The following is a 24,771-nucleotide window of genomic DNA, read 5'->3' as shown; positions in this document are numbered from 1 at the left end:
GCAAAACTTGGAATGTAACACCACATTGTCAGCAGGACTTCCGTAGTCGGAGGAAAGCTTGACACTACTGATGGTCTCTATAAAAAAAGTTCTGTCTCTAATGTAGACTCCTAAGAAACTTCTATAGGAAGTCCAACCTCAGTATTCTGTGCAAAAATATATAGCAGAGAGCCTGTCATTTAGAAGGACAACGCAAAATCTTCAAAAGATAGCAAAATATTATTTTAAAGTGCTAAGAATTAATTGTTCTGCTCTCATAGCTCACACAGCTTTGAGAGGAAGGCTGGGCTAAATGACATTCTGTGGTCCTTCTAACCTGACCTGTTCTTGGCTTCCCTGATAATTGGTCTGATCATTATTTCAGGTGTAAAGAATTTTACTGCAAACTGAGACCAGGACTGACAATTAGGGGAAAAAGGCTCATGATAGTCAGTATTGCAAAAGATATATCAATCCTTGAATGAAGTCGTATTAATCATTCATAATAACCCTAATTCCTAAGCTTGCAGCAAAGTATTAATAAATTATGTTCCTGAAGGTAGGAATTTGATTCCAAACCATACTGGAAGTTAGGAGTGCCAACAGATTATAATAGCAGCTGCCACTGCTCCACTAAAAGCCACTTTTTTCTCTTCTTGAAATGAAAGTTTTCTGCCCTCTTTTGCCTATTCTACAAAGTGTTCCTTGAATGTACTCTTTATAAGAACCATCACACACCAGCCTCCAATATTTCATTATGACTATTCAATAAAAGAGTTCATTTACTATCAGCATCCAAGTAGTAATTGTACTGAATTCTGCAGAGAGAATAAAGATTTTGACTAAGAAGTTCGGAAGCTTATATTAAGCTCCTTACTGAATTAATATGTTAAAAGCAAAAATATTATATTTGCATTCTATCTGCAAGAATAGCATTATTGCTCCCACTTATTCAAAAGGATACAGATATTTAATGCATAGACTCTTTTAAATTGCATAATATAGCCCAACACTTTCCTTCTTAATGCAGAAAAAAACCCAAAACCACTCAGTATGGCAGAGGCTCCCCTATTAGTTTGATGTGTTGGTGGCAAGCTCACGTTGTGAGGGAATTAAAACTGTGATCGTTGGAAGAAGCAGCATCCTCCATTCTTACTCCTTCACTCCCTAGTTAAAGACCAGTTTATTCCAAGTGCAACTAGAAGGCTCAGCTACTTCTTGAATTTTTAAGCAGCCAAGGACAATACAGCTGTAGGTATCTTTATTTAATTGACATTTAGCCAAGTCTTTTCCGTCATCCACCTTATCATTTGAAGCTGCAGCAGAAGAGATTGTTGAATTGGTTTTCATACCAACTTAAAACCAGTGAATATAGTTATTTTTCTTTTTTTTTATTAGGTCACATTTAAAATGCATCACTAAGTAGCAGTTTGAGAAGAATACAAGCCCTATATGAAATAAAAATTATGTTAATAATAAAATGACTGTCCTAAGTTGCAGTCTGGGAAGGGCCTGTGAAAGTTATGGATAAATAAAATTCTACATTCTAAATTATAAAACCTTATGGTGTGTTATCTGAAGCAAAATTCATGCTAAAACCCACCCTTACATCACAAAACACTGATGCATTTTTAACTACAAAACGTTTCTCACTGCAGTAAACTTAAGCAATTATGGGTCCCAGTAGGTTGACTCACTGGGAGGTCCAGAATTGGCATTAGTATAAGGTCTTTCTTTCTTATTTGATCTTTTCATGGTTATGAATATTCTAGCATGACAACAACCCTTTTTCCATCACACAGCAATTCTCTTGGGAAGGTATGCCAAAATATTTGTTCATCTCTCCCAAAGTGAAAGGTTCACACCACTGAGATATAGTACTGTTCAATCAAAAGTACCTACAATAACACCTGGGCTTCTCTTTGATGTGATCCAGTTAAAAGCCTACCATGTTTTCACCTTTGTACTTTCCTCTTGACCAGTCTCAGTTCTCTCTCTTCTAGGCCACCATGAATAATTATAGCAGACTCTGCCTACTCCTTGAGCAAGATCATTCCAATAGTCAAAGTATGTCTCAGAGATAAAGAATAAGAACTTAGTACTGTGGCTGGCCACAACTGGACAGAAATGAAAGGAAAAATGAGAAAGATGGGAGAAAGCAAACTTTCACATTTGTTTCATGACACATTTCACAACATACACTGTGTATAACATTCTTCCCTGCAAGCAACAGAACAGTCTGTCAAAAGCATTAAAAAATAAACATTCAGATAAAAATAATAGCCCTACCAAGCCAGACAGACAAGCAGTAGAAAACGTTTCTTCCTGCCTCTAGTCTGAGCACTGTATCCTTAGTGAGCTCCTGAAGCCCTCTGAACATATGTACTTTTTCAGAAATCCCAGATGGCCACCACTGCTGCTCATGGTCTTCAATTTCCAAACCCTACATATGTAACCCTAAAAGAGAGCAGTGCTGTTGGAGGACAACAATCACTGAAATTCCCATCAGATCACTACCAAACAACTTCTTGAATTGTTGTCTACAAGTGACTCAAGCTCGGTCCAGGAACAACCCTTTGCAGCAATCTATTTACAGTACAACAGAAGACTGCATAAGGACCAAAATCCACATTAAAAAGCAAAGGCTAGAAAGTCCTGGCCACATGTGGATGACATGAAGCTGACTGTCTTACTAATTGGAGCATGACAGGGAGCAATGAAGGGGAAAGAATCCTTAATAAAAAGTCACGAATTTATATGATGAAAAATATAACCTGAAGGAGCCAGCACTGCTTTTACTACCAAGTTTTGATCTTTTGCCTCAATTGTCATCAACATATCTACTTCACTGAGATGAACAGCAGCCAGCTCACTTTCAACCCATATATAAAACCTGGCAGCTATGCTCTTCCCCTGAACTTGACTGCACATTGAAACACTGACCAAGGTTGCAATATGTTTACCCAAACTAGAATTTCAAATATATGTGATTTGTTACTCATCACAGTTTTCTTCAGGAGAAGGGGCTGAGAACTACCTACCCCAAACACATTAATTGTTGTGCATAGTCTCAGCCAAAAGCCAGCAATAAGCCAAATATAAATAGCAAACATACATATTAATGAAATAATTACATTAAGTGTATCTCTTAACACACTGTCTTGATACAGATTACCTGGGAGATTCACAAGGAAAAATACAACCAAATCACTAAGCAAAGGTTTGTGAAGTGTCCTGCCTCTTGCTGTGACAAAGACAGCTTAATATCACAGCTGGCACCTGACAAAGTGTGCATAGAGGCATCTATTTTAATTAGGAAAAACAGCCAGATGAACTGCATAAGAGACAAGTCAAAGGAATTTGTGGATTGAGGTGTTAGCCTTCCTGAATCCTCTTCAGAGGAGAGGCTGACAAATAAAAACTATAATCCTCCACTGAGAAAAGGATCCAAATACACAGGGAGGAAGAACTGCCTGAGACATTAGGGGTGCACAAGGACAAGAAAAATTTCTGGAGAGAACAGCAGAGCAGCTGAATACACAGGAGAGACCTCCAATCTACCCAAAGGCCCTCTGCGGCTGAGAGAAGGATGTCCCATGTGAAGGCCACACATCACTGAAGTCAGGAGAAGAAGCAGGACTGACCTGTGAGGGTTGCTGGCTGCCAGGAAGCCTGTCTGGCAGACAGTGAAAGAGACACTGGGGTGTGCACTGAAATCCTCATGGCCATAAATATAACGCACTGCAAATCCTTGGGGCACAGAACAGAAATTTGAATGGCTCTCATACATAGAAATTTTGCCAACTCTGTAACATTGACAGGTTTGAGTAATTACAGGGCTAGCACAACAGCAGATACTCTCAATTTAACCTATCTTGTTAGAGTTGCACAGCAAGGAACATTGTAGGGATGGATACACTGGTCACATGTGTGATATGTTTAGATTTCTAGCTGTTGGATAGCTATGCTGAACTGTTCCTCAGTAAGCTGTATTCTGGCACAACTATACTTTTTCTGAGTAAAAGCAAACATGAGGAACTATTTTGGTGTCTATTGAGCTACTGACAATTGATGTTAGGGAGCCTTTATGAAAAGAGGGACTAACAAACAGCTGTCATCTGCATAATAAAATATCCAACTTTATCGAGCGATATGAGAGCTTTCAGCAGCACTCTGCCCTAAATGCTCATAAATATATAAAGACACTTCTTTGAACAGAGAGAACAAAGGTATAAAGCCTTACTCCTGTCCTCTGCAAAATCTTGCTTAGAAACTAACTGTGTTACAACATCACCTCAAGTGGAGCGAAGAGATGAGGAACGCCAACAATTATTTTAATTTAATTTTCATCGACTTCTTCAAAGACTTCAATAAATATAGACAATTCAGTGAAGAACATATAGACAACTGCTCAGAACTACAAAAAATGTCAATCAATTTAGCAAACTCTGCCTGTTTTGCATGGGCAGGGCATGCTTCCCCTGAGGTTTCTCTCTGTTTTCAAGTATCTGCAATTTAGGTACTTTAAAAGCCAGCAACTAGATTTTTGCATTTAATCACTGTAGCTGGATTTTCTTTCCATGAGTTTTCCATGAACCTCCGCTTTGACAACCACAGCATCTGGTGACAACATAATTATCCATTGAAAGAAAAAACACTACCTTTCACTTGTTCTAGAATACTTCACATTGTGCAAAGTAGGTGTGAGATATCTTGCCAGGGGATGTTATGAATGCAAAAAGTTCACAAATACGTGCAATTAAATTAGACTAGTTCATAGATCAAAAAACAATTCAAAACTTCTTAATGAAGAGATGTCAGTTTTCTCAAGAAACTCCTGAATCACAGATTATTGGTGGCCAGGATACTACTCCAGGGAAGCAAGACTAAAATCTCTCCCTTTCTTGCTGATCAACTGTTCCAAGACAGTGCAAAGTACTTGCATCAACTCTGGTCTGAACTGCTACAGCCATTCCTATGTTCTGCATTTGAAAAACAAAAGCAAACCCCTCCAGCAACTACACTAAACTTCTTGATCTTAAAACTGAAGATAGATCATCCCAAACAGTAGGCTTTTCTGTTATGTGATTTCCCTAACATCTTTTAATTTTAACTACTAGCAGTCATATTTGGTTTTGCTTTAGAAGAAGTGCAAACAGCAGAGGAGGACTTAATCTATTCAGTGAAGTAATTCCCAGTAAATTAACTCTCTTACCTTGCCACCTCTTGACATACTTCTAGACTTTACCTAGCAACTCCTTTATCTGATTCTGCCTGCTGCACAGCTCATAGAGTGCTACCACTAAGGTACTGGTCCTTGGCATCTCATTTAACAGCTTATATTCTGCCTTAAGCATCACCAGCCTCTTTAATCACTGCTTCCAAAGCAAGGGGCACCACTCACTCCTCTGTCCCCTCATTTCCTAAGAGACTCTCTACACACCTTGTGAAGGCTCAGCCTCTTGCTCAATGACATTTTCTTTTTACTCGGTTCCCTGTTTGGAACTGAGTCCACCAAGCAAGATAAACAAAGATTTGCTGTCTCTCCCTATAAGAGAAGTATATTTACTTTTCCCAATAATGCTCTTTTTCTTATTATATGACTTTTATTTTCAGTCTCGTTACTATTTCTTTGAGTATATAACATTTACACGGAATGATTCCAATTTAAGAACTCCAATATGAAATGGAATTGGAATGTAGCAAATAGATAAATCCTGTGTAATCAAAACTGACTCTATGTTTCCATCCTGATTAAATATGCAGTAGTAGCAGAGATCAATTTGACTTCCTCTTTTGAGAGTAAACTTGCATTCAGCTTGAAAGGTGAAGTCTTTCCTCAAACAAAGGTAAAGTTTTTTCCCTGATATGTAACTGTAACACACACAGAAGTTCAGAAGACCATCCAGAAACATTTTGTGTGTTTGTGATATAAAGATCACTCCCTTTCAAAAACACAACTATTGGACTGATGTGGCAAAGTTTTGGTAGTAGAGGAGCTACAGGGGTGACTTCTGTGAGAAGACACTGGAAGTTGCCCCCACATTTGTCCCCAGAACTGACAGCCAGTTCTGGCCAGTTCCAAAACTGCTCCACCACTGCCCAAAGCTGAGCCCATCAGTGGTGCTGATGAAACTCTGTGATATTAAATAACAGGCAAAAAAACCACTGCACAATAGCTGTGAAGGAGGAACAAGAAAAAATATGTGAGAGCAGCCCTGCAGGCACCAAGGTCAGTAAAGAAGGAGGTGCAGAAGATGCTGCAGGTGCTGCAGCCCATGGTGAGACAAGCTGTCCCCCTGCAGCCCATGGAGGTCCATAGTGAAGCAGAGATCTACTGTATGTTTTGGTTTATTTATTTTTTTTTTTCTGGCTGTACAACTATCACATGCAGGAGTTGTTCTATGCAGAGATGAAATTCATAATTCAGGTAACACTGGCCAGGATGTCTGCAAGAAGTTGAGCAGAAATTCAAATCATTAATATCTCATTGTGACTTGCTAATGGAAAGCTAACATTTGGGCCTTACAGAGCTCCTATTTTGCAATATGAGCAATTAGTCAGATCCCACAGTATAAGTTACTGAGTTTTGTTGGATTTTTCTGCAGTCGGACCTGTCATCTTACCTGAATCAAATTGGTATTAATTCAAATATTCCTGGACCAGAGGGGATTTTATAACATCCACACTGTATTGGTTCAGCCACAACATACAGTCCATTTTATTTAACTCATTCCTGCACCAATCCGATAAAATATTGCACAAGATAGTTTTACAGATGTTTTCTAATTAGCAGCATTAATTGAAATGGATGAATGTTCCCACACACAATGTCATCTTGAATTAGAAGTTTTTCCAAGTATCCTTAAAGCTGCATGTGGATGTTCACATTTGCCCTACTATGGCATAAATATATAAAACACAAAACTAAGTCTTGGTATTGTATTGGTTTTTTCTGACATTTCTGCACTCAAACACCAATCAGATATTTTTGTACATTCAGTATGAACAGGGAGACCAATACTTTGCTTACTTCTTCCTCCCAACCTAACCTGTACTACTCCATTGTCATTATGTTTTATGGAAATAAGTGGAATTATGAAAAAGCATAAAATTCCAAAGGAACAGTAAAATAATATATCCAAATAGATTTAGAAAACAAATAATATGTTCTGGTTTTGAGAAGAAGTTGGCTTGGTTTTCTCCAGCTATTCCAATTTTTACCAACAAGTTCAACATTATAATGTTGAACATTATAATGTTTCTAACTAAACAAAGAATTAATTGAATTATTCAATAATTGAGGAAAATATCTTCAGACTTTATTTTAATTTTTTAAAGTACCCCTAGGAAATCAGTTGTGGTTTTGCATTTAAGTAACCTCAAAAGGTGTTAATTGTTTCAGACACTTGAGTCCCAAGATCATTGCCACTTAAATTTCCTGTTGCAATCTACTGATTATTTTGTTGTCTCTCAGACATGTGCTGTAGTAGATTTACAAAGGACTTGCCCACTGCAGTTCAAGTACAAAATGAAGAGCTAAGGGAGACAACACTGGCAGGTTCAACACAGAGGCACTAATGTCAATTCTTCAGTTTTGTACTTCTCTTATTTTTTTTTCTTCCCTTCATTATTACCATTTATTAATTATTACACTACCATAAATAGCCTATGTTTTCATTGTCACATTCTGTTGAAATATTTCAGTTAGATTTCTTTTCATTCTCTCCCCTGTGCTTTTTAGACTATAAGGAAAAATTCAGAAAAGTGAAAAGATGTGTCATTTAAATATGACATTTGATTTTCTTCTCCAGATCTAGAGTATGAAAAATATATGATGTTTAGCATGAACAATCAAAAATAATAAATCATACTTCATACTGTGTTTTGCAAAACATTTTCTGAAACTACCTGTAAAGGTATAGTTTCACCAATTTTCTTCTTTCCTTATGTCTACTACTAACTATATATTCAGTTTTAATAGGATTGGGGTTTTTTTTCCCAGGCAATTTTGGGAATAGGAAAATCACCTCATGCAGGGAAGGGTACCATCTCTGAACCCTTAGTGGGTCTTTTCAGTACACTGAAAATTGTTAGATACTAAAAATGTGTAACTCCTTTTAACTGCGACAGTGCTCTTTGCAGTGAATAAAAGAAAGGACTGAAATAAGAGCATATAAAAGGAGAAAAATCTGAATTTATAAATAAAAATCAAGAAGTTCTTGTAGGTGGAAGAAAATAGAGGTGTATTAGAGCAAAACATTTGAAGTACCAGTGATATACATGATAGAATGCCTGGCACCCCTCTCTGCAGTAATAAGCTGCAATTGAAACCAAGATAGGAGTGCAAAGATATTTTGAAAAATCACTTGACCCTCAGCAAGCAGCAAGAAGCAGTTGTAGGGGAAGTCTGCTATATGAATTCTTTCTTTACCATGACCTACTTACTCATGAAAATGACTTCATTTTTATAAAAGGGGTAGGGGTGGGGGAAAAAAAAAAAGAAAGAAATCTTTCTTGATACTCTTCTGACATGAAATTCAAATATTATTCTGAGGGTGAAGCAATATCAAAAAAAAACCAAAACTCTTCAGCATCCTTCTAGTTAAGGGTCATGTTGAAATAAAGTCTCCCTTGTGTGCCTCTGTCATATGGCAACAGGGCCCATGTCTCAGTGCTCACAACCACAGAAATTTCTAAATAAACATTCACCGGGGATGACAAGAGACACAGATGACTCCGAGGCCCTTCAGAACTGTTTTTATAACTTCTGAAAGTCATTTACCTGGAAAATGTGAGACAGTCTCTTAAGCCATCACAAGGATGTCTGTAGCATCCTTGAGAATATATTTGAATTTTAATAAAAGGTCCGAAAGCACCTGGCATTTTTGGAAAATATGATGAAACTCTTTTACTTTAGAGGATGATAATCAACATCAGGAGTGCTTAGTGGTACATGTAGCTCCCAGCATGACTTTTTCTGAAGCAATATTGTTTAAAAGAGGGTTTTTATCCTTTTTTTTTTTTTAAATTCCCAGCCAGAACTTCAGTAACAGAGAGAGAGATCAGAATTAAAATACAGCTGACAAAGTAAGAGGTTAGAAAGGGCTTAATGAATTAAGAATAGCAAAAAATAATTTTTTTGACTCAAAGGTCAAGAAACTCTGGTGTAATAGCCTTTATCACAAGTCCACGATTTTTAATTAAAATCTTTCTGTGATGTAAAACAGTTGAACTTTGTCTATTGTGAATAAAGCTCTGCTAAGCTAATTTATCTAATGAGGAATAATTTATGATCCTTTGGATAAGCTACCATTAAGTTAGCCCATAAAAGCCAAATTAAATCCACGGTATGCTTTAATTTGGCTTAAATTTACATAGCATGAGACTACAATAATTCATCATTTTGTAGACATCTTAGGCTGGAAATGGGTAGAGTGCATATAAACACAGGTATCACCATTTTTTTTCCCCTTAATACCTGGCAAAAGAGACAATATGGAGAGAATAAAGTTTTATTTTAGCAGCTACTCAGATGGGATGACATTCAGACCATGAGTAGGCACAGTGCTTCACAGCCAGCAGGTATGAAAAACCCCCAAAATCCCAGTATCAGGAACCTTGCTAACAAAAACCTGAGGTGTCACGGACTTCTCTGCAATGCAGAGTTGACTCAAAGTTGAGTCTGAGAGGCAAAGGAAAGAAAAGGACCAGCCCTAGAAGTATGGAGAGTTACTGGAGTGGAAACATGTTCAAAAGGTTTCCAATTTAATGAGCTCTGTAGGCAAGGTTGTCACGGGTATTACTGCAATCAAACTTAATTTGTTTTTTCCCTATTTAAAGGCTCACCTTGATCTAGTTGATTTTATATTGCAGGAAAATAAGTGGTAGAGATTAGGGACCACTTCAAAAACATGAAATGGTGGATCTGTCTGACATGTGGTCCTGTCACATTCACACATGGACACTAAATTTCAGTGGCTTTAAATCTATAAAAGCAAGATACTTCCTCTGTGCTGCAAATTGCAACGTGATTAACAAACAGGTGTTCCTTTGCAAGATCAAGTAAGGGTAGCAGACTGACAAATAAATCCTCACCACTCATATTCAGCAGTGTAGTAGAAGATTTCTACAACCAGAATGACCAATGTTCTTTCTTTTTCTTACAGCCCTTACAGAAAGTCTTAATTCAGCTTGCCAAGAGCAGGGTATTACTCACCTTGAAGTATTGACCCTTGGGGGTTCTCTCCTTATGCTCCCCCCCTAAAAAAAGCCATATGGCACAAAAGTGAAATAAAAAAGCTGAGCTGAATGAAGGTGAAATGCCCACAGAGAGCACAGCTCAAACCTGCAGTTGGCCCCAGATCAACCACCCAGACCTTTAAAAGCAAATATATTCAATGCAAGTCTGGAAACTGCCAACAAAATCCATACCAGAGCCTTAGACCTGCTATCTTGCTCATCTTAGCATAATTAGGTCACCCTAATTTTCTTCCTTTAGTTTCTTAAATGTGTTATATACTTGAGACACACTCACAACAACATTTGTTCCTCAGCTCCTTGCCTGCTTGCCACCCAAGATGAATGCAGGAGCCCAAGAACTGCTTTGTCTCTGTATACACTCTCCTCCTCCATAACAAACCCCAACATGAACTCCCTCAGACATGTCTCACTGAACTAGTAATTCCTGCTGGCTGTTAACCAAGCTTTACAGAAATCTCACTGACACACCATGAAGAAGTTCCAAACTACCAAATCCTCTGTCATTTGCCCCGTTGCCTTTATATTGTGGCTTTATTTGAAACCTCCCTGACTGCAGCTATTACTTTGGCACATAATGCTCTGCTAGGCAGTGCTACCCCACAAGCAAATTCTACTTATATGCATGAGTAGAATTCATGTCTGTGTAAATTGACTTTTTTAACTTGCCTAAACTCCACTAAAAATGGCTTGACTAAACTCTAATAAACTGTAAATTACTAAACTCCCTGAATCATCATAGTAGAAAATTCGCACACTAGTATAGTAACTGGAGAGAGAAACATGTAATTTTTCCCATCTGTCTACAAAGATAACCCTGCCTTAAAATCTCCATGAGTTTGTCAGTCTCATTCAGTCCCAAGCTGCCCAGAGATAAAAAAAAAATAAATTTAAAAATCATGCAAGTATCAAGTTCCTCAAGACCGCCTGCTTCCTCTTATACCATGTACTTCAACAGAGCTAAATTGCTTTAAGCTTGCACAGGGAACAGTGCAGATTCTTGACATTCTTTTGCCAAACATGTACTGACTGTCACCCAGAATCTTAACAGGCTGAAATGGTATAAAATGCTAATAGAATGATTCTAATTGTTCTGTCAAGCATGGCTGACACTACACTGTCAAGTAAAGAAAAGTACTTTGTACAGCTCTGGATCAGTTTTATTTTTTACTATGGCATCATATAGGTAAAGGAAGTGGTGTGAATGAGTTAAATTTGTCTTACCATTTTTTAGGAGACAGACTGAAGGAAAACATGCAAGTCCTGACAATGTGAAATATTAAATTGACAATGACCTTGTCCAAGGAAACCATTCTCAAAATGAACCAGTGCTATGAGTACCTCACGAGATTTCAAATGTCTTACTTGATATGACACTCAGAGTGTCTCAAGGGGAGGAAAGGGGTTTCTGTCATTAAGTCTTCTAGTACAAAGTAGTGGTGCAGTAAAAGATCTAAATAGGTTTTCTGTTGGTTACTGGAAACTGCATAAATTGGCAGCTGCGGAAAATGTTGGTGCAGGAGGGAGGCACAACATCTAATTTAAAACCAGTAGTGGGAATGTATATTAGCAAGATTAGGAGTTCAAAGCTTTGATGAAATACAAGCAGAAACACTCCAGTGCCATAGACCAGATGGCACAGTAGAGCCAAGAAAAGTTCTGAGGTTGTGGTCAGAAACATATCACTGGGCTACTATCTTTCCACAGCCCAATCAGAAGAGTTTATGCAAGTGGTTCCCACTTCAGGTAAAGCAACTTGACAAATTTCAACTAACATTAACAATTGTTTGAATATGTCTGCTGACCCCACATTGAAATGGATAAGTTCACACCATCTTTTCCACTTTGTCAAAGCAGGATGTGTACGTACGTGTGTGTCAGCATGTGCATGAAGGGGCAAGGACAGAGGAGGGACAAGGTCAACAGCCTTGCTGGTTGCCACAGATTTTCCTGCAGCTCTGATTTGACTGGTATGCTTTGAGGGTGAAGGACAACACAGCAGTTAAAAGGAAATGCTCTTTTCAAGCACCCCACATCTCGGCTTCAAGAATAGGACAGTTTGCCAGCAGAGTTTCACATACTAATCTTCAAAAAATCTGTAAGCAAACAAACAACAACAAAAAAAAACCCTCACCCCAAACAAACAAAACCAAAACAAATCCGCTCCAGCAAATGGAGCTGGAAGCACAAGTCAACTTGCTGAACTAAGCACATGGTGACAAAATAACATCTCAGGTGCCAGTTCATGAGAACACAGAGCAGCTCCTCCCTCAGGTACAGTGGAGCCTATATTCCCCAGTAACAGTAAAACCAGTGGAAAAAAGGAGGGATAATTTCTTCCGCTGCCTCCTACTTACACTGCTATATGCAAACTGATGGAAGACTGTGTGAGTACCCTCTTCCAGTGTGTTCAAAATGTAGATTAAGCTGCTGTAGGAGTTGGAAGATAGGAGACTCACACCCACAGCAAAGAGGAGGGAGAGACAGGGATATGGATGAATCACAAATGTTAACATGGATTTGGGTGGCATGTGATGTGTTAGCATGCAAACATGCCAGAGTTGGAAGGTGGAGGGGGAAGTGTCATATATCTCCCCTAACCACAAAAGCTTATTGACTTTTTTAAGCTCAGAATATTTCCACAGATATGCAGATATGACAAAACAAGTACACCTCCAGATTTCAGAACTCCTCATGCTTTAAATTCATTATGATAACAGTATGGGAAGGAAAACAGAAAATTTGTCCACTGCTTCCTCCATTACGTTGCAACCATTTCTGTAAAGTTCCTTTATTCATAAACTATGAACAGTGTGTTCAACCATAAACATTGGAAACAAATATGAACATAATTAATTAATTGAGATCACAATAGAAAACAAATTTAGGAAAATTAGACTGCAAGAGTTATTTGCAGTATTACTCAGAGAAATTATTTCCCAAGTTTGCATTTTAACACTTAAATCAACAAAAGACTTTTCAGCACTTAATATTGGGTACACAGCCTATTGATAATCAACTTCTGAGCCCTGCACACTTCTGCTCTATGCCATGACATAGGGAAACAGATTAGCTCACACTAACAAAGCACTAGTTCTTCTTTTGACTAGTTCCTGACAGTAAGAGACTCTCTAGTCTTGTTTTGATGGGTTTTCAACTTGTTTGTGCATTAACTCCACCAGGTGTATTAGGAACAACTTATATACTGGTTACTCCCATATTCCTCACTGAGTAAAAAGAATTTACCTTCTAATCCATGATTTATCATTGCTGATAAATATGCACATGCAACTTGAAATGTCATTTGACAGTCTAACTTGGCCTTTTCAAAAACATTTATCAGCATTAGTTCCTGTACCTTCTCACGTCCAGCAGATATTGGATAAGTTCTTAATTACAAATTCTTAGTGTCCAACAAATAGGATGCTGTGATTCTAAATGACACTTAACCAAATATTTAAAACAATATGACTAAGTTATGTAAGACCTATGTAAATTAAGCTGATGTGAAGCTTTAGTGCAGCCTAAAGGACACATTAAAAAAAAAAAAAAATCACATTTTTATCAGGTACCTGTGTTAAAAGTGAGACAATACAAATAGCACTGCTTTCTATTTAGAAATAATAAGACAGAAGTGATTTTGGCACAGCTTTAATCTGGTATAAATAATTTAATTGCTTTCCATTTGGAAATAAATGCCATTTAAAACCTCCCAGAGGTTTTAATTTCTATTAACGTTACTCACTCTGTGACTTCAAACTTTAAGAAAATATTTATAGTTAAATCTTCAAAAAGGTACTTTTGCCTAAAGAAAAATATTTATTTTTCATGGAATTGTTTTTTTCTTTTTAATATAACCCACCAAAACATCAAGGCATCAAGGACTTGAGAAGAATATACCTTTTTTTCCAGTTGATGATCCAGACAGAGGAATGCTTCTAATTTAACTCATATAGTTTCCAGACACCTTTAGCAAGAAAACAGAAGTGTGCTTTGTCCAGTCTATCTTGGGCCTGGCAGTTAAAAAAAAAAGAACAACCTCTTCTGAGTGGCAAGACTGGACTATCTCAAGCTGAGAAGAGACACAAACATGAGGCTCTAAATATCAGCTAATGCTGTAAATACAAAGGTCACAGTCAGCTAACCCTCTTGTTGAGTCCAACTCCTGCCAGCCAGTGCTTGTCAGACCTACCTTCCTTTTTAGACTTGAATCTAAAAGCACTTAACTCCTTGATGCCACTGATTTCTGAACAAAGAGTTTGGTGATGTACAAAGAGAAACCCCTCCTTTAAAGTCATTGATTAACTCTGTAAGAAGCCAGCAAAACAGGTAATATAATCTTGGAAATCTGCAGTTGGTTACATTAGTGATTCAGGAACTTCTCACAAAGTACAAAACTGCAGAAGCTCAAGGGAACATCATGGCAACCCCACAAACTGTGGGGCCAAGTGGAACAGGACAGAGGCCAAGATTTCCCTTTCCCAGATCCCCAAAGGACACAGCTTTCTCCTTCAGGGAAGCTCCTGGAAGAGCAAACTGAAGTCCTTTGCTCATAACTCATTTATCTGAGCTCAGCCAAGTCAAATTCTTATGTTTGTACACAGGAGGACTGTGCTGCCCTTCACTGGGGTCTTGACAGGCCCAAAGGTATGTGCTAACAACACCCTCATGAATTTTGTGGAGGCAAATCCAAAGTTGCACATGTAGGAGCAAAGAGCACCATGCAACAGTTCAGGCTGACAGGCCAGGTAGCACCCTGAGACAGGAAAGGGGGGAGTCTGGACAACAAGAAGTTGGATGTGTATCAGCAGCGGGGCTATGCAGTAGTGAGCGCAGACTGCTCTGCACTGGCAAAAGCATAGCTAGTGGTTTCATGGGATGGACTATTCCCTTTTATCCATCATTGTCAAAGCTGCATTTCAAGTAGCCTGCTCATTTTTGAGTCTTTGGATAGAGAGGAAATTCTGATAAACAGGAGAGAAACCAAGGAGAGACATCAAAAGGGCGATGGAGCACATGATGCATGAGGAACAGCTGGAGAAGCTGGGCTCCTTCAGCCTCAGGAAGGGAAGGCTACTGGGCCAGCGTTCTAGTCCCTAACAGAGGGAATACAGATGGAGGCAGACTCTCCTCACAGACATGCTCACAGTCTTGAGTTTCAACAAGACTGATTCTGATTAGTTTTAAGAGGTAAAACGTCAAGTTGAGTGATCAAGGACTGGAACAGGTTAACTAGAGAGCTTGGGAAAACCTCCATCCTTGGAAAATTTCAACACCTGACAGTTCAGTGCCTTGAGCAGCCTGAGAGAGCTTCAAGAACAGCCACTTTCAGCAGGACGTTGGACCTGTTGATCCCCAAAGGTCCTTTTCAATCAAAATTAATTGTGATATTTCAATAATAAGTTGCCACAAGAGCTGAAGCAAAGCAAAAAAGGCAAAATCAGCCTTGCAACACCATGTCTATTCACAGTAGCCTCCAATGCAGTGCTAATTCTAGTTGCAGACCCAGCAGCAATTCCAGCATTGATTTAATAAGGTCTTTATTTCAAGCAGTAACCATGATCACTGAAAAAATAGGGTCTTCACCCCATTTTTGGAAAGAAGCTGTGCAAATAAAGGTTTTGAGCCTAAAGTTTGTATCACATCTTTCCATCACCAATAAGAATCCTTTTGCAATGGGAAAGCAGAAAATTATTTTGGCTAGCATTTACTTAAGACAGCAACAGGACTATATATAAAATGCTTGAGAAAGAATGGCATCATTAATCTTCACATAACAACAGTGTGCTCTCTGGCTCTCATGCAATATTTTATTTGAAACTTTTTGTTTTGCTTTTTTAAATTACATTTCCATCATGGTTTGTTCTCAGCCACTATAAAGAGTATTATTTACAGATTGTTATGGATAGTTAGACAATTGTTTTCCCTGTACTAATATCACACTGTTTTGCCACAATTTTTCTAAATAGATTAATTTCAATTTGTCAAAAAACTTTTTTTTGAACATCATCTAGTCAAGCAACATCATCTTTCATTTTTACATACTTAAGTTCAGCCAACAATTTCTAACGGGTAAGGAAAAGTACTACAACAATATTTATTAACCCACAAACACAAGATATGTCATCTTTTGCCAAGATCCCAGAATAATTCCTGGCAAGTCAGAGTTTATGAAAGCTCAGTGAAAGCTGTGATAGCAATATTCCTTGTAAGAATTTAAATCAAATATTGAAATAGTATAATCATGTAAGGTATTTATAACTTATTGTAATTACAACTTCTCCTAGAAAACACCAGATTGTCTAGGCTATATTCCTGGAAAGAAGGCATCTGCTAATCTTGGTAAACAGAGCAGAAAAGTGGGATCTGATTTAGAATAAACACTCCTAATATCATTCATTGCTTTTCTCAGGACTGTTCCTTGAACTGGGACAACCCCAGAAGTTGCCAGCACATGCTGCATCCTGTGGGACCAAATACTTGATCACCATCACCTCACTCCCCAGCTGTAGGGAGCACAATGTTTCACACTGGAGTTACTGCTAGTCAGGAGACGAGAAAAACACTTAAATGCAACTCCTTTTCCAGTCTTAGGATCTTGCCTTTTAGATGAATACTATACTCTATATATCTGTGAAAATAGTATTGGGAAGACTTAGATTGGGGGTAGCAAACTGGCTAGGAACAGAGAGCTGGTAAAATTAGATAAGGTAAGAGACCTTGAACTAATCCTGGCAGACAAAAATATCACTGAGTGAATCCATGCTAAAATACTCTTCATCTAAATTGTGATTGTGAACTCTTTAAGGACAGATCTCATTTGAATGACTCCCTTTAGGTAATCACATAAATTAATTTGATTTCCTACCATCTGTTTAAAATACAAAGGGAAATAGCAGATGTCAGTTGTGTGTGCAAGAATGTACTATCATGCAGAGTTTCCATCTCTTCCCTGAGTACTCCTTAACCCTAGCACCACTTCTGCCCTGAGACATCCCAATTACTTTCACTCCAATCCTTCTCCTTCACACTCTGTTGAAAATCTTTCCCCATTCCTGCCTTCTGCATACTCTCTCCCCAGGGCTATGCTTACAGACCCCAACTGAAAAAAGCATAATCACAATCTTTTCTGATAAAGAGCAACAAACATAAGTCTCTGCCCATACAGATGCTATATGCTTTCCTGTGCATCCTACAGTCTCCCGTGTATCCCATCTCCCCTAATACTAGATCCCAAGCTCAGACCTGTGTCTAACCCAACACTCTTGGCACCTTATCAATACTTCTATTCTGCTTTCCCAATGACTACTGGCAACCCTCTTAAAAGGATACAACCTGAGACATCTAAATAAGTAGATTAGTAGCTAGTCATGCTACTGCAGCAGATGTACATGCAGGAAATATCCTCTGAGAAACTACATCTGTGATAGAATCTCGAGAACTTGTGAAATATTTTTATAAGACAGCCTTGTCACACTGCTAATTTGGATTTCTAACAGACATCAAATTTCTTTTACTGAGCGTTCTGTATCATTTTCACTTGGGAGAACATCATGTATGTTGCCTCATTACCATATGCTCTGTTATTCAGTGCAGTTTACACAAGGCTTTTTCAGATCTAGCATTCTCAAATGTTGGCATTCAAACAGAAAGGAAGTGGTCCAACACGCTGCAGTATCTGGATGAAAAATGTATTTTTAAAGATATTTGAATATGAAATTTTTTAGCATAAGGAAATGAAAAACAGGACATGCTGCCTCTATTCTTTATATAGTACTATCAGTACGATCTTCTTCCCCTTTTTTGTTTTCTATTAAACATGGTTGAGATGTTGGCCCCAGATATTCATAACACTCACATACTCTTGAGTGTTATTTATATTGATTTGACTGATAAATTAGCAATACAAGAAACTTTAGGATTGTCACCATACAAATAACTTGCTAGAGAACGGCAGCATGCAGGACCTGTTACTAGCTTCTGTATAACTCTTCTCCATGGCCTGCAGTGTTCAGCAAATATTCTAAGACCAGGGAGGGAGATGAGGGAGGGAAGGAGAGGGAAAAAATCAATAACTAACTTTTTTGTGTGTCAGGAATTACCAGCTTCCTATTACCCACCTGGTGCAGGTAATAAAAAGTAAAAATTTAGTCATTCTTTAACTAAAATTTTTAAAGATCTTAAGGAGTATGGCCAGTCAGCAGATGTGCAGATGGTAAGAACAGCATTAAAACCCAGCCTGCTAAACTGCAGTGTGTGCATTAGTTTGCCTGAATTATTTTCTGCAAGAGACAAGGGGATATTGTGGTATTCCTGATCCTCATATTGACCCGTAGCTTGTCATTAGGCCATTCATTTTATTTCTATATAGGCTCTGAACTGGTAAAATCCAGCCCTTGTTTGTGAGGTGGATGTGGTGGATTCAAGGCTCACAAAGTCATGTATAAAATCCTAATTCATTGCTCAACCCAACATTGTGATCAGCAAATTCTAAAAACAAGCATTTTTCTGGGACCAGAGTAGAAGATAAGTTTCTACAATTCCCAACATTTTTAGTTAATTGTAGTGAAGAATCACTGTCAAAGTGAAATTTTGTTCGCACACACGAGAAAACAGTTTACTTCTCTACCAGTTACTCTTAGTTCAGGTGGTAATGATTTTTACTGGGCTTTTAAAGCCTCTCCTTTCTAAACATGATGCTGTCTTCTCAGGAGTTTGTACTCTGAATTGTTCAAGGTAGCAAAAAAATCCATTTCAACCTATTGCATACCATCATTTAAGAACAGTCAATGAGCATTGGGAAGATTAGGTGCATCCAGACCAATAAATCTACCAATACTATTCAAAGGCTATGCTAAAATCTCTTCTGGTAAAATGAAAGAGTGAATGCAAGGGGAAATGGCATAATTACTGATGCTTGACATCTAAGTGATGAACAGAGGATGAGAAGGGTGAACTATTGTCACTCAGTGCTCCGTTTACCTGTATTTAAGAAGGATGCTGTGAGGACACACTGAGCAGCCTAAGGAACACGAGAGACTCAGAAAACAATCTCACTGTCAGAGCTACCACTCTGCCACCTCTGTACACACTGGACATGCACAGGGAGTCAGCTGGGACTGGGACAGTCTGGCCAGGGTGGGGATGAACCAGATAGCACCACCACAGGAAACAGAGGATACTGCCACCTTATGTGCCTTTCCTTAAGTCACGAACACCTGGGAACTGACATCTATGTTCCAGCTCTCCCAGGTCTATAACACCAGAAGATAACTTCTACTACTTCAGTGTCTTGTGTCCAGCAACCCTCTCTGGGCTGAAAGCCAACAGTGTGCACTCACAGATCGAAGGGTCAGCAGGTTGAGGGAGGTGACCCTCTACTCTGCTCTTGTAACACCCCACCTGGCCCTCCGCACAGACAAGACACCTGTAGTGGTTTGGTCTAACCAACAACAGCTAACCCATGACACACCTCTCTATGAAGACAAGCTGGAAGAGTTGGGGTTGTTCAGCCTGGAGAAGAAAAGGCCCCAAGGAAACCTCTGGCAATCTTCCAGTACTTTAAAGGGGGCTTATAAGGAAGAGGGAGAGAGACTTTTACACAGCAGGTAGTGATAGAAAAACAAGGAATGGTTTTAAACGGAAAGAGAGATTTAGATTAAATGTTAGGGAAGAAATTCTTTACTCAGAGGTGAAGCACTGGAAGAGGTTGCCCAGAGAAGTTGTGGATGCCCCAACCCTTCCCATGTTCTAAGCCAGGTTGAATCGAGCCCTGAGCAACCTGGGATAGTGAAAGGTGTCCCTGCCCATGGCAGGGAGGTTGGAACTACATTATCTTTAAGGTCCATTCCAACCCAAACCATTCTATGATTCTCCTCGCAAGCACAAGACCTTCAATAAAACCACCGTAAGCCTGTGCTCAAGGGGGCAAACTAGATGCAGTTTTTCATGTAACCACTGTCTCCCCTGCAGACAGTCTAAATGCCCATACCTTTTAGGGTGAAAGTTATCATAGTTATCATATCATAGACTTTGATGTTTTGTTGAGTCTTCCTTTAGACTCTTGGCAGTTGCTGAAAAATATAAAGGTAGAGCAAGCAGAGAAAGCTGTTCTAACAATCCACATGCATTTTCTCCATCCATGCCCTTAGCGCAGCTGAGAGCCCTGCTTATCCCCAGGCCTGAAGCTGAACTAGCACCTCGCTGCTGGTGAGAGCAAGAGGTGCTGACCTTCTGCTCCTGCTGCCCTCTCACTAAGGCTGGTTTTGACTGTCATTTGATCCCATGGTGAGTAGACTGAAACAATAAAAGAGCAGAAAAGTACTCAGGTGATTTCTTTCCCCCTGATCAGTGAGTTAAACCATCTTACCCTCCATCAGGGGCAAGCAGGCAGGGTAGGGGGTGCATGCAGGGAAGGCACCAGAAATCTCCCTTTCTGCAGCAGTAAGGCCCTGGCTGGGCTGGCTGTGCTGTGAGCTCACTCTTGATCAGAGCTGCAGAGCTGCCTCCCCAGGGTGGTTTATAAGAAAGGGCACATCTTTGCATCTTCTGAGGCCTTACTCACACCTCTTCTCTTACTCAGTTGCAAATTTTCCATTCTTCCTGTCCTAGTTTCTTGGTTCGTGTGCTCACACACATGCACAACCTTCAGCTTAAATTTGTAATAAAACAATAATCTTCATCATCTGGTTTTCCTAGGTATCCATGTATCTTCCTACCACATCTAGATAACACTGTGAAGAAGGACATTGAATTCCACTTACTTCTAGCTTGACTAAAAGATGACTTAGCCCATAGCTTTAACCAGACCCGTGACTGCATACACATCAAACGTTCAGTGGGTGGTAGCCATTAACATTACCAACAGTAACAGGGATTTTGTTTTATGGCAGCGTTTCCCAAAGTCTCATCTTGTGGCTTAGTTTGTAAGTGATGTTTTTGAATAGTTCATTATGAAAGCAGTTTCATGAAGAATTCTTTTAATATTACATATGCATGCCAGAACTTCCTCTCCCTTACAGCAGTGATTTGCTACAGTTATTACATTATCTTCAGAAGACTTGGTTCTAACTATATTAATTTAAGTAAGTTCAAAAGTAGGCCATGCAAACAAAATGAAATATGGGCAAAGTGCAAAAACTCTTTAATAATCTCATTTAATTTGACATATAAAATAAATATGGATTTTATTCAGAGGTGTATTGTCATCTTTAAAAGACTGCTAATCCTAGAAGTCATTTTACTGAGTCTTTGGTTGGTGATTTTTAAGCAATAATTTATTTCAATTAAATGACAGCATCTTTTAATCACGGGAAGTGTCTTGGCAGACAAGCAGTTCTGTCTTTGGAACTTTCATACATTTATTCATCTGCCTAAATTTCCTAACACTTTGGAGTTCAGTTGAAGTTTCATCATGAATTAATGAATTGGGGAAAGAAATATGTTTTGTTACAACACACAAGAAATGAAACAAAGTGAATGTTAGGGCGAGCAAGGGTAACATGATAACTTCAAGCCTGAAAAAAAAACCAGATGCAAACCCTCTGTAATCGCTGGCCATCCACCTCCATGTGCCAGAGTGAAAATTAGCCCACAATAGCTATGATTTTTATTTCAATGAAACCATAGCTTTCCCTGAAAACTATACCCATGTCATACAAAGTTGCTAGAGGTCTTTCAAGCACACAAAGGTGTTAAACGCTGCTGATGCCACTAAGAAGTATCTCTGTGCCTGGGAGATAATGTTTAACGTCACTTAGTCGTCAAATCAGGCAAAATAATCAAGCCCATACCTCAGCACCCACAGCGATGTGAGCATTCCTAACAGGGCTGGAGAAGAGGCAAAGCCCTGCTCCCTGACACCAGGCTGCTGTGAATGGCAGTGCCCTGCTGTAATACTCCATTTCTGAAATCTCTCTGCCCGCACCTCATTGGAAAAACAACAATGACGCCTGAAGCTTTCTGATAATACATTTTTCCCCGTTGTATTTTTCAACTTGGAAAGAGCCCTAATAGCTCCACTTGCTATAAATGGATGTTTTTGTTTGGCAGAGGAGCAGCCCTTAGACACCGGGGCACTATTTTTCCTTTGGTTCTGATGGAAATTGCTCTGCTGGAGTGCATCAGAAACCATTGAAATCTTACAGAGTTTATCACATTTGCTTTCTTCAGCCAGGAATGAAAAAAGTTCTAAGTTAAAAAACTACACCAGCCACTTAATAAGAAGTTTCACAATATTAGATCACATTACTGTAATTATAAAAGTTCCACACAAAACACTAGTTCCTGGCCTTATCAAAATGTTCTTTTCATTTCAACCTACAAATGATTGATCCAAACTATGTAATTGCTCTGTCATCTCACCCTCTCCACAGAACATAGCTAGAAAAAACAAATAAAAGGATTTTAAAACACGCAAAAATTCCAAGAAATTAAGTGCACCATAGGATAAAAGCATTTAACAAGTCTCTCTGACCACATCGCTTGCATTCAATCCACAAAGACACTTCGTACTACTTAGCCTAACAGTCCAGTTTCTATTCTGATCTGCACATCTGTCACAAAAAAAAGGAATTAAGCCAATCTACCATGAATTTGTGTCCTCTCTGAATCTAGGATTTAACTCCAAGGTATGTGCAAAGCTGAGCACTGTACAGTGCTGAAATCCTGAAACATGTCAGGTTCATTATATATAAGATTAGAGGAGTATGAAATTGGTGCTTAAACTGCTTGACACCTTGATGTCATGGTTTACAGATGAGCTATTTTATCACATAAAGAAACTGGTACCGTATCACCTGGAACCCTTGCTACACCTAAATAAGTAATGGGAAGTGATCTTAGGGGGAAAACTGTATTTTTTAAACACAAGGTTCAGCTGTCCAATAAAATTTTACTTTAGAAAATATTTCACATGCTGTGACACAAAGGGGGGAAAAAAGAAAAAAAACCAAGCAAACAAACAAAACAAAAAAAACCCCCCAAAAAACAGTCATCGTCTTGAGAAACTGCTGCAGAGTCTGAAACTTAAACAGATCTATAGCTTTTTGCTAGCATCAAGAAACCATAATAAAGAGATAAAATATTGGACCAGTAATTGCTATTCTCACTTTGGTACACTTATATTAGGCTGAATTAGAAACTGCACTGCTGAATAATTCACCCAGAGGGAGACTGGGCACTGGTACAGGCTCCCCGGGGAGATGGCCACAGCACCAAGCCTGAGAGAGTTCAAGAAGCATTTGGACAATACTCTCAGGCACGTGGTGTGACTCCTGGGGTGTCCCATGCAGGGCTGGGAGTTGGACTTGATGATCCTGGTGGGTCCTTTCCAACTCAGCATATTCTATGATTTTGTGACTAACGCTCTTAATAAAATAACTGTGCTTATTGAGTGTGTTTGTAAAACCCAAGAGCTTTAATCTCTCCAGGTTCAGCTTGTAACACAGGTCAGAAATGTAACGCTTTGCAACCCTAAACATGATCCTGATTCTCTCATGCTCATATCCCTTAGCTACATTGGCAGCTGGAATATACGGAAATCTTACACACTCAGTGAGGAATAGAAACATTTAAAGGGTGTTTATAATCATTGCCATCTGAATGACACTGGAATAAATGAGGCCAAAGCTCAAAACTATTTTCTCAGCAAACTCCGAGATATGCCTTATAATTACCTACAGTTAGGTTATATCTTAAAGGCTAACTTACTTGAAAGAGAGAAAAGCCAGCAGCTGATGGAGGCCATGTCCATACTTTCCCCCCTTACCAAGTGTTTCTATTGCCTGTACACATACTTTTTTGGGGAAAAACCTCAAAATGTTACATTACGCCACTTATAATAAAATGTATGTATTATTGCATGCATTTGATCTATATCATTCCGTGTAGTCCAGCACTGTTTTGTGAAATATTAATATTTGGTAATAGGCAGATCTCTTCCTCTTTACAGTGTAAAATTCGCAATATATCAAGTTGTTTGTTTTCCTAAAAGCTACGTAGCTTGAATGGCTATCTTATACAATATTTTCTGACCTTATAAATACACATAAAAAATTGCAAACACTAAAAATTATGAAGTTACATTTACTCATGTATCTTGACATTTAGAAATTCTTATGCATTCTAATTACTTTTCCCTCTGTACACCATTTAAAACATCTCCAGAGATTTCACTATGATTATTTTCTTGTATATTAGGTCACATTTAACAAATCTCAGTAACACCAAAAAGACCCAACAAGTAAACAAACAAACAACAAAACCCCCACAAAACATAAAAACCCACCACAATCTCTGAGTAGATTGAAATGCACAATTCCAAACTTGCTTAAACTGCAGCAAAAACACATCTCCCAATTCTTTCACAACAACAAATTACGTTTGTTTTTTACGCTGTTTTAGCCTAATGCTAAATATGGATGACATCTTCACGAATAATTCCTTCAAGAGCACTCCATCTCTCACTTCTGTCACTATGTAAGTCAATCTTAATCCCATAGAGAATCAGGCAATCACTTGGTTCCTCATCTG

The 24,771-nt window shown here is 38.7% G+C and overlaps 1 protein-coding gene across 2 annotated transcripts in view; it reads right to left on the bottom strand.

Annotated features, from left to right (window-relative positions):
* The window catches only part of GABBR2 (gamma-aminobutyric acid type B receptor subunit 2), a 469,861-nt gene that overhangs the window by 363,281 nt on the left and 81,809 nt on the right, over window positions 1-24,771 (bottom strand). The gene's annotated exons all lie outside the window — the stretch shown is intronic.

This window comes from Corvus kubaryi, unplaced genomic scaffold (genome assembly GCF_017639235.1).
Source record: "Corvus kubaryi isolate FWS band 111438036 unplaced genomic scaffold, C.kubaryi_AGA036_p1.0 68, whole genome shotgun sequence".
Lineage (NCBI taxonomy): Eukaryota > Metazoa > Chordata > Aves > Passeriformes > Corvidae > Corvus > Corvus kubaryi.
Note: the sequence above shows the minus strand (reverse complement) of the source record. Positions and strands in the feature narration are given on the sequence as shown.